Raw genomic sequence first — 9391 nt, 5'->3', positions numbered from 1 at the left:
CCCCGGGGGGGGCCGGAGCCGACGCTGCCCCCGGCCCGCCCCGCTCCCCGCGCGCCTTCCGGGCCGGCCGGGCTCTCCCGCAGCGCCCGTCTCGCTCCGCTAGCCCCGTCTCCGGCCGCGGGGAGGAGGGAGAGCCCCTGATGGGCAGGGTGGAGGGCTCCAGGGTTGGGGGCGCCTGGGCCCCCAGTCCCGAGGGGGCGGGGGCACTGGTCCGCTTCCTCTTGAGGAATCAGGAGACAAGACTAGAGATTGGATTTTTTTTTCAAATTATGTATTTATTTTTGAATAGGTCACTGAAGCATACGTTGTAACTGCAGTTACACAGGAAGAATACACAGTAAAATAGCCAACCACCACCCAGGTCCACACCAGCCTTCCCGGTTTACACACACACACACACTCACACATACACACACTCCTCAAGGCAGGGTTGTGTCCAAGTCCCTAGTCCCCTCACTCAGCACAAGATCCAGCACAATGCATATCAGGGGTCTTGGAGGTTATCTACCCATGTGAGCATGTGTGTGGCCACACACACACACACACACACTCACCATACCCAGAGCTGGCTGGGGGCACCTCAGGGGGTCCAACCAGGAAACATGCAAATGGTGGCAAGTTTGGACAGGTGGCTGAGGCGTGATGAATGAGATGGCAGACAGACAGATGGATGGGCTGGTGGACAGACAGACAGACAGGAGCTGCCAGGAGGTGACTGCCTGGCTGGGAAGGGCTGTCTGGGAAGTGATGGATGGGACACAGAGGACTGAGAGGGACCAGGAGGATGGGGGAAAGAAGGAAGTGGGACAGATAGATGGACAGACAGACTGACAGATGAGGGAGACGGATGAGGGGTTGGGGAGGGGTGGATGGCGGCAGGGCCGAGTGATGAGCGGCCCTGATGAGAGAGGGGACAGGGTCCTGCTGGGGGGCTGCAGTGGCGACGATGCACAGAACTGGTGAGGGTGGACCTTTCACTGCCGGCTGGCTGCAGACAGATGTACAGACAGAGGGGCCTGGGGGTGGGCGGGTGGGGGAGGGGAGCAGCTCCTGTCCTGCCCCAGGTGGTCTCTGCCGAGACCTCTGGAGCTGCATGCCTGGATGGGGGTGTGTGCGTGCGCGCGTTCAGTCATCCGCGGTGCTGGCGGGGCCGTGGCTGTGTTCCCAGCACTGGTCAGTGTGTGTGCGGACTTGTGAGGGCACAGGGCCGGTGGCGGACTCGGGGACAGAGGCCCAAAGTGTGGGCTCCCTGCCTTTCCCTCGGGACTGACAGGGCCCTGCTGGGTTTGTCCAAGGCACGGTGGGCAGGGGGCTTCAGGCAGGGCTTCCGGGGAATGGGGCCTGGTGTGCCTGTCGGTGTTGTGGAGGGGGGGGCAGGGGGGTGAGGGGCTGGGGTCAGGCTTGGAGGTTTTCCGAAAAAAACAGAGCAGCATCCCTCCCTTCCTCCCCGAGTGCCTCCACCAGGTCTGCAGCCAGACTGACAGGACATGGGCAGGGAGTGGCACCTGAAAGGTGCTGTGCCTCCGAAAATGGTGTCAGCGATAAAAATAACCCCGGCTGACATTTGCTGAAGACCCACCGTGTGCCAGGCCGTGTGCCAGAGTTGGTCACACTTTCCGGGCTCCCCCACAAGGTGGGTGTTGTCTTATATTTATCCCCACTTGACTAAGGAGAAAGATGCTCTCACAGGAGGTGGTGGCTGCGGGAAGCCAGCAGGGCACCCTCAGCCCCTCTCCAGCCGCTGCCCTTACCACGTCCGCACAGAGGACCCTGCTTGGCTGGGGGACCCTTAGAACACAGAGCAGGGAGCTGACCAGGCCAGAGAGAGGACGGGAGTGACCTCTGGAGGCCCCTGGGTTAACGCTGGGGGCCACAGAGCCTGATGGGTCCTGGCTTTGCACACTTGAGTGACTTGAGCAGTTTCCTTGTCTAATCCTCAGTTTCCTTGTCTGTGAAATGGGAAACATGCTGCTCACAGGGGCTGTTGTGAGGATGACACAGGATAATGTAGGAACAGCACCTGGCAGGTCAGAGCACCTAAGGGCCACAGGAGAGGACCCTGGAGCTCAGGTAGAGCCAGGGGGTCCCCTGGTCACCCCACCTTCAGCAGTGGCAGGACCCCCCCATACACACTTAGTCCCATTGATCCTTGTCTCCGGAATTCAGCCTGGGCCTCTGGGCGTGGCTGAGCGGCAGACAGTAGCCTGGACCATATTCACACCTCTTTAAGAGGGGGAGCCACCGGTACCCCCCAAAGTACCCACGAGGAAAGTGAGGGAGAGACGGAAGTGGCTAGCCAAGATCACACGGTGCAGTGAAGCCACCACATGGACTCCTTCCCTGCACACAGCTGCAGGCCGGCCTGTTGGGGGGACCCCTGGATGGAGGTGGGCTGCATCAGGCCCCCAGGGAGCTGGCGTGCCAGTGAGGGTGGGGGATAGACGACAGGCTAATCCACAATGACATGCAGAGTGCTCAGCAGGAGGGGAGTGAGAAGGGGAAAAGGAAGAACGCAGGGAGGAAGGGAAGTAGGGCGTCCAGGGGTGGGTGGCTCCTGCTGGTTTATGTAGATCAGTCTGGTAAAGGAGGCAGGGAGCCCGCCCTGGAGACTAACTGGGGAGGGAGTGATCCCAGTTAAGGGAGAAGTAGGTGCAAAAGCCCTGGGGCAGGGCTGCCTGATTCCTGTATCCAGGTTCAGTCCCTGCAAAGGTGATGAGGTTCTTGCCTGCAGCTGAGAGCCTCTGAAGGTCAAGAAAAGTGATTAGTGGGGCTTCCTTGGGGATCTGCTTGTTAAGACTCCAGGCTTCCATTGCCTCCACTGCAGGGGGCATGGGTTTGATCCCTGGTTGGGGAAATAAAATCCCACATGGGGAGCGGCCAAAAAAAAAAGAGAGAAAAAAAAGAGGGAAGTGATTCCAGAGAAGGGGCCAGGAGCCAGAGGCCAGGGGCCAGTCTACACGGTCTCTGTGACCTCCAGCAGGTCCTTTCCCCTCGGCGGCCTCAGTTCCCTCCTTTGTAAAATACAGCACTTGGACTTTATTTTTAAGACCATTCTGTGACTCCGTCAAGGGCGGGTGGGAAGGTAGGGGTGGAAAGGGGCGTCCCCCACGGCTTTGAAGACGCTCCTGACCTTGAGCGGGAGCTCTAACCTTCTGAAGCTCTTTGCCCTCCTCTGCAGAAGGGGTAGAATCCTGCTTCTCAGGGCATTTGTGTGTCTCTGAGGTGGCGCTGCAAAGCTCTGAGGTCAGCGCCTGGCCTAGAAGCGGGGCTCAACGGATGGGCTCTGCTTTCCTTGGAGTTTTTAAACACAGGGTGAAGACTGGTCCCCAGAAAAGGGAGGAAGGCCAGCTGTTCAGGGTCAGCGAAGGCTTGTGGGAGCCGGATCTAAACTGGGATTGGGGGTGGGAGAGACTGTGGCCAGGTGGGGGAGAGAAGGCCAAAAGCAATGAGCAGCTTCGGCCGGGAGTCGGGTGTGATGGGAAGGGGGCTCTGAATCCGGGTGGGAGGCGGGCGGAAGATGGGTGCCTGGGAACATTGAGGGGAGAGACATCTCATTCCTCCCCGCCCTGGACTGTGGCCCGACCCTTCCCCACCCCTGATCCAGGCCCCAAGGGCAGGATTTGCAAGGAACCCACTTCAAAGGGTCCCCGGAAGCTTGAGCAAGCCCCAGAGGAAGCAGCGCAGCCTCTAGCCCAGCTCCGGGGGCAGGGGAAACCCTGCTATTATGGGGGGCTTCCTCCCACACTGCCTCCTCTCCAAATGTGGGCGCCCACCTTTAAGTTCCCCTTCCCCAACCTCAAATCACCACACCAGGGGAGCGGAGCTCAGGAACACGTCTGCTCCGCCAAGTTCACCCCAAAACCCTCACCTGAACAGCTGCCCTTCAAGTCTGCTTTGCAGCTGCTGCTGGGGAAGATGTTCCTTTGAGAGAGATGCACCCCTAGTCCTTGCATGTGTGTGCAACGCACAATTTCCTGAGCGCCTGCTGTATGCCAGCTCCACGGGGCGTGGCCAGATGGAGTAAAACTGGGCTTCTGTCCCAAATGGAGTCCCTCTGCCTGAAGGGGAGGGAAGGTGAGGAAGTAATTATAACACCGGGTGAAGCTGAGGTTTGTTCCAGGGTGAGATGATTGATTCGCCTGGGAGTGCCCAGCTGGCTTTTCAAAGTGACTTTTGACTGTAAAGGTAAAAGTAACTAAGATTTAATGCTCACTCACCATATGCCAGACACTATGCTAAGGGCTTAATGTGTAATCTCCTTTAATTCCAGCAGCCATCCTGGAGGCTGGAAGCCATTATTATCATGCCCATTTTACAGACGTGGCAGTTGAGATTGTAAGACTTGCCCAAGGCCACACAGTTGGTTAAATGGCAGAATTCAGGTCTGCTGGACCCGTGATTCGGTCATTCACCTACCAGATCTGTCCTGGCCCACACTGCCGGCGAGATGCTCTCCTACATTTGGTGGCCGGGGGGAGGGTGGGGGGGGTGGGATGGGGGGCCTAGTGTCTCTCCTCCTGTGTTGCTCCAAGGCAAGACTTGACGAAGGAAAAGGAGAGGACCTTCCTGGTGGTCCAGTGGTTAAGACTCCACACTCCCAATGCAGGGGGCCCAGGTTCAATCCCTGGTCAGGGAACTAGATCCCACATGCCACAACTAAGACCTGGCACCGCCAAATAAGTGATTTTTAAATAAGTAAATAAATAAAACAAAATGGCTAACTGTAAAAATAGAAGGGACAGGAGTTGCCAAAGTGGAAAGGGCATCTGGGGAGATGATACAGTTTGGACAACAGGAGGCAGATATGAGACCACACGGTGTGTTAAAAAAAGAGCGGCTAGACCGGGCTCTGGGGTGAAACACACTTAGCTGTTTACTTCTACCTCTGTGGTCCTGGCAGTATGACTTTAGGCAGGTAAATTCTTCTCTGAGCCTCAGTTTCTTCACCTGCAAAAGTGGGGACAATATTAACTTCCCCTTCTAGGGATGCTGGGAGGATTAGATGAGTTCACACGGGTAAAAGTGGCTTGGCACATAGTCGGCGTTTGAGAAAATGAGTGCATAGAAGGGAGAGAACTGGTTTAGAGGATCAGCGTCAAACGTGACCGTCTGTGGAGAGACTCCTGTGTCCGGGCACTGTTCTAGCTGGTGCCAGGACTGAGAAGGGCTGTTGGATTCATTCCTCGCCTCTGGGAGCTTACAGTCTAGTCCAGAGACAGTGCAGAGGCTCCGAAGACAAGTAAGAGTTGAGCTGGCTGAGACCAGGGTCCTGGGGGGCATGTAGTAGGGAGTTCCAGGGGGTCGAGGAGAGCCCCATCCCTGGGGGCTTCACTGCAGAGGTGGTCGCTGGATTGGCCTTGGAGACTGCTGCAGGGCATCATTCCAGGTATCCAGCCGCAGTGGCCCTCTGGGTTCTGAGGAATTCAGCACTTCCAGAGGCAGTGGAGAGAGGTACCTGGGAGACGGCATGCCAGATCTATCTAGGCTGCCTGGGCTAGGACTCCAGTTATTTTCCAACTTAAAAAAAAAAAAATCTGTTTGGCTGCACTGGGTCTCAGTTGCAGCACACGGGCTCTTCATTGCATCAGGCAGCCTCTTCCGTTAGCCGTGCAGGCTTAATTGCTCTGCAACACGTGGGATCTTTGTTCTCTGACCAGGGATCAAACCCATGTCCCCTGTGTTGCAAGGCAGATTCTTAGTCACTGGGCCACCAGGGAAGCCCCTGTTTTCCAGCTTTTACAAGCAAGCCTGATCCTTTGCAAAAGGATGCAGGAACAGTGCTTCCCTCATGGGTGAGACTGTGGTTTCAATGTTTACCTTTGTAATCTGGCTGCCCTCAGCACTCCCGTCCCCCAATAAGTCCTAGCAAAGGTGGGCACCTGAGCAGGCTGGTGGGCTGAAATCGGGGATTAGCAGGTGAGACCCCTGCAGCCACATCCACACACTCACACTCACACACACACACTCACACTCCCACACACACACTCACACCCCCCCATACCCCCCACACATTGACACACACTCACTCACACACTCACACACACTCTCACACCCACCCCCCCACACACACTCTCACACCCACACACTCAGACTCTCACACCCACACCCCCCCACACACACTCTCACACCCACACACTCACACTCACACCCCCACACACACACCCACACACTGACACCCCCCTACACACTCACACACACTCTCACACCCACATACACACACACACCCACACTCTCACACCCACACACACTCACACTCACACACCCCACACACTGACACACACACTCACTCACACTCACACACACACACCCCACACACTCTCACACCCACACACACCCCACACACTGACACACACACTCACACTCACACACCCCCCCACACACTCTCACACCCACACACACTCACACTCACACACACACTCACACACACACACTCACTTGGGCCCCACTTGCCTGTAGCGGAAGCCCTGCTTGCTGCAGTGGCACTCAGGCCCCAGGGCTCTCTGGGGCCTTTATGGGGTAATTCCATCTCCATTAGGGCTTATTATGTCACTATAAATACTGCCTTTCGTGAGCTTTGTAAGACTCACTGAAGAACTCTCCTTCTCAGCACCCAGTCAGCAGAGCGGGAAGGACTCAGGGTCAGACAGGAAGAAAGCAAAGGGCGTGTCGCAGGTGAGTGACTAAAGGCCGAGGTGCCGCGCCACGCCCTCCGGCCGCCGACCATCCCACCCACAAGCCTCTGCTCCTGTCCTGTGTCACAGATGAGACGCAGCTCTAGGCTCTTAGCCCCCAGCTGGGCACAGCCTCCAGGCACTCAGCTCCCAGCCAGCAGGGCCTGCCTGCAGCCGGCATGAGGGTTCCAGGAAACGTACACATCCCGCACGAGGCCTGAACAACACCGCAAGGTCTTTCACACACCTTACCAACCCCTTCCTTCACTCCTCAGTTCATAAGTTCAGCAGAAGTTTGCTGGATTCTAACTATGTGTCAGATGCTCTTTCCCACAAACTTCCCTGCCCTCTTGGACAGTATCTTCTGGAGGCACACCCAGCATACAGAGCCTGCAGTGGTGTACAACACAACATGTACAGTCTTACAACATACCGGAAACCTTACACTCACCATGCAATGTCCATAACCCAGAGGTCCAACACAACTGCAAAACCCTTATGCATACCATGTACTACAACACGCACACACATACACGCACACACACACACCCCTCACTGGCATCCACAGGGCCCTGTGCACACCTCCCGCCCCCTCCCCTCAGCCACAGAAGCTGCTTCCTCTGGCTGAACCACGTGTAACCATAATAACAGCTGAGATTTAAGAAGCGCCTTCCGTTGTCCTGGCCTCTGAGGTTAACGTGCACAGTCATTTTCATCTTCATAATAACCCTCTGAAGTAGGTTCATACATCTTCCAGATGAGCAAACAGAGCCTGCAAGAAGTGAAATGTCCAAAAACTCATAGACTGACTCCACAGGTTACGTTCCCAACCTCTGCCAAGTACGACATGCTCACAGTCACATGTAAATCCTCTCTTGTCCACACATGCTTTCACACACACACACACACATCCACATACTCTCACGGACACTTGCGCACTCACACGCTCTCAGAGGACAAGACTCTCCTCCCATTATCTTGGTCAAAGGCTTTAATTATACTGCCCCTACACCTGTAATTAATCCCTCCCCCCTTTTCCTGGGGAGATGTCTGAACCCGCTTCCCAAGGGCGGGTGCCAAGGCCGAAAGACCGAGATGTCCACATCTGGCAGGGAGGACCCAGGAACCAGAGTAGCCCAGTGTGGCTATTGGGTGAGAAGGTCTAGGGGGTCAAGAAGAGGATGGGGTGAGAGGGGAGGTGGGCAGAGGGGGCGGTGGTTTCCAGGAAGCCAGGCCCGCTACAGCAGCTCCTCCCGGGCTGGGCTGGCCACGTGGCGGGTTGGGCAACGGGCAGTGGTGGGTGGACAGGTAGTCAGGCAGGAGAGAGGACACTTCCCGTTTGTTTCACTAATGCCAGGCACTTCTGTCAGGAGGGGTGATGAACTCACATCTAGGAACCTTTGGAGAGAGGCTCCTTGAAGGAGCAGGTGGGAAGCCAGTGTCCTCCAAAGTGTTAAAACGGACCAACTGATTCTACCATTCCACGGCCGGTGGGGAGGGGTGCTCTGCACGGCAGCCTCCAGGCCACCCTTTCCCAGCGTGGACAGTAGTTAAAGCAGAGACTGGGTTGGTTTAGTTGCTAAGTCGTGTCCGACTTTTGCGACCCCATGGGCTGTAGCCCACCAGGCTCCTCTATCCATGGGATTTTCCAGCCAAGAATACTGGAGTGGATTGCCATTTCCTTCTCCAGGGGATCTTCCCAACTCAGGAATCAAACCCAGTTCTCCTGCATTGCAGGCAGATTCTTTACCGACTGAGCTATGAGGGAAGTCCATAAACCCAGATTAAAATCCTCACTTCTCTACCTTTGAGCTGTGCAACCTTTGGGCATATTGTTTAGGCTGTTGCAGCCTTAGTTTACTCCTCTTGTTCAGTCGCAAAGTCTTGTCCAACTCTTTGAGACCCCAGGGACTGCAGCAAGCCAAGCTTCCCTGTCACTCACCATCTCCTGGAGCTTGCTCAAATTCATGTCCATCGAGTCGATGATGCCATCCAACCATCTCATCCTCTGTCATCCCCTTGACCTTCTGCCTTCAAGCTTTCCTAGCATCAGGAGCTTTACCAAAGAGTTGGCTCTTCGCATCAGGGGGGTCAAAGTATTGGAGCTTCAGCTTCAGCATCAGTCCTTCCAATGAATATTAAGGGTTTGACCTCTTTGCTGCCCAAGGGGTTCTCAAGACTCTTCTCCAACACCACAGTTCAAAAGCACCAATTCTTCATTGCTCAGCCTTCTTTGTGGTCCATCTCTCACACCCATACGTGACTACTGGAAAAACCATACCTTTGACTATACGGACAGGGATAATGATATCTACCTCCCACGGGAGAATTAAGTGATACGCATGTCTGACTCGTCCTTAGACGCGGATGCACTCAGATTCCTGAATTCTTAGAGGCGCCTGAGCAGAGAAGCTCTCTCTGACTGCCGAAGGTTGGGTGCACAGTTCAGAAATACTAGGAAGCGGGACGTCAAGCTGCTTCTTGAGCCTTTAGGCCATTTCAGCTCAGACCTGCGGGCCAATGTTGAGTTCGGCCCCGGTGGCAGAGGGTAAGAGCGGGGCTCAGCGCAGGATCCCTTAAGGCTAGCCTCGGTTGCACCGGCTCTTAGAGGCGCTCAAACCTGCGAGGACCTGGGGGCGCCAGCGAGTCCCGAGGGCCCAGAGAGCCTCCCCGCCCTCGCGGGGCGCCAGCCCGGCCCCTTCGGAGACACCGGGGGCGTG

Source organism: Cervus elaphus, chromosome 8, assembly GCF_910594005.1.
Source record: "Cervus elaphus chromosome 8, mCerEla1.1, whole genome shotgun sequence".
In the NCBI taxonomy this organism is placed as follows: Eukaryota; Metazoa; Chordata; class Mammalia; order Artiodactyla; family Cervidae; genus Cervus; species Cervus elaphus.
This window is presented reverse-complemented; position numbering follows the sequence as displayed.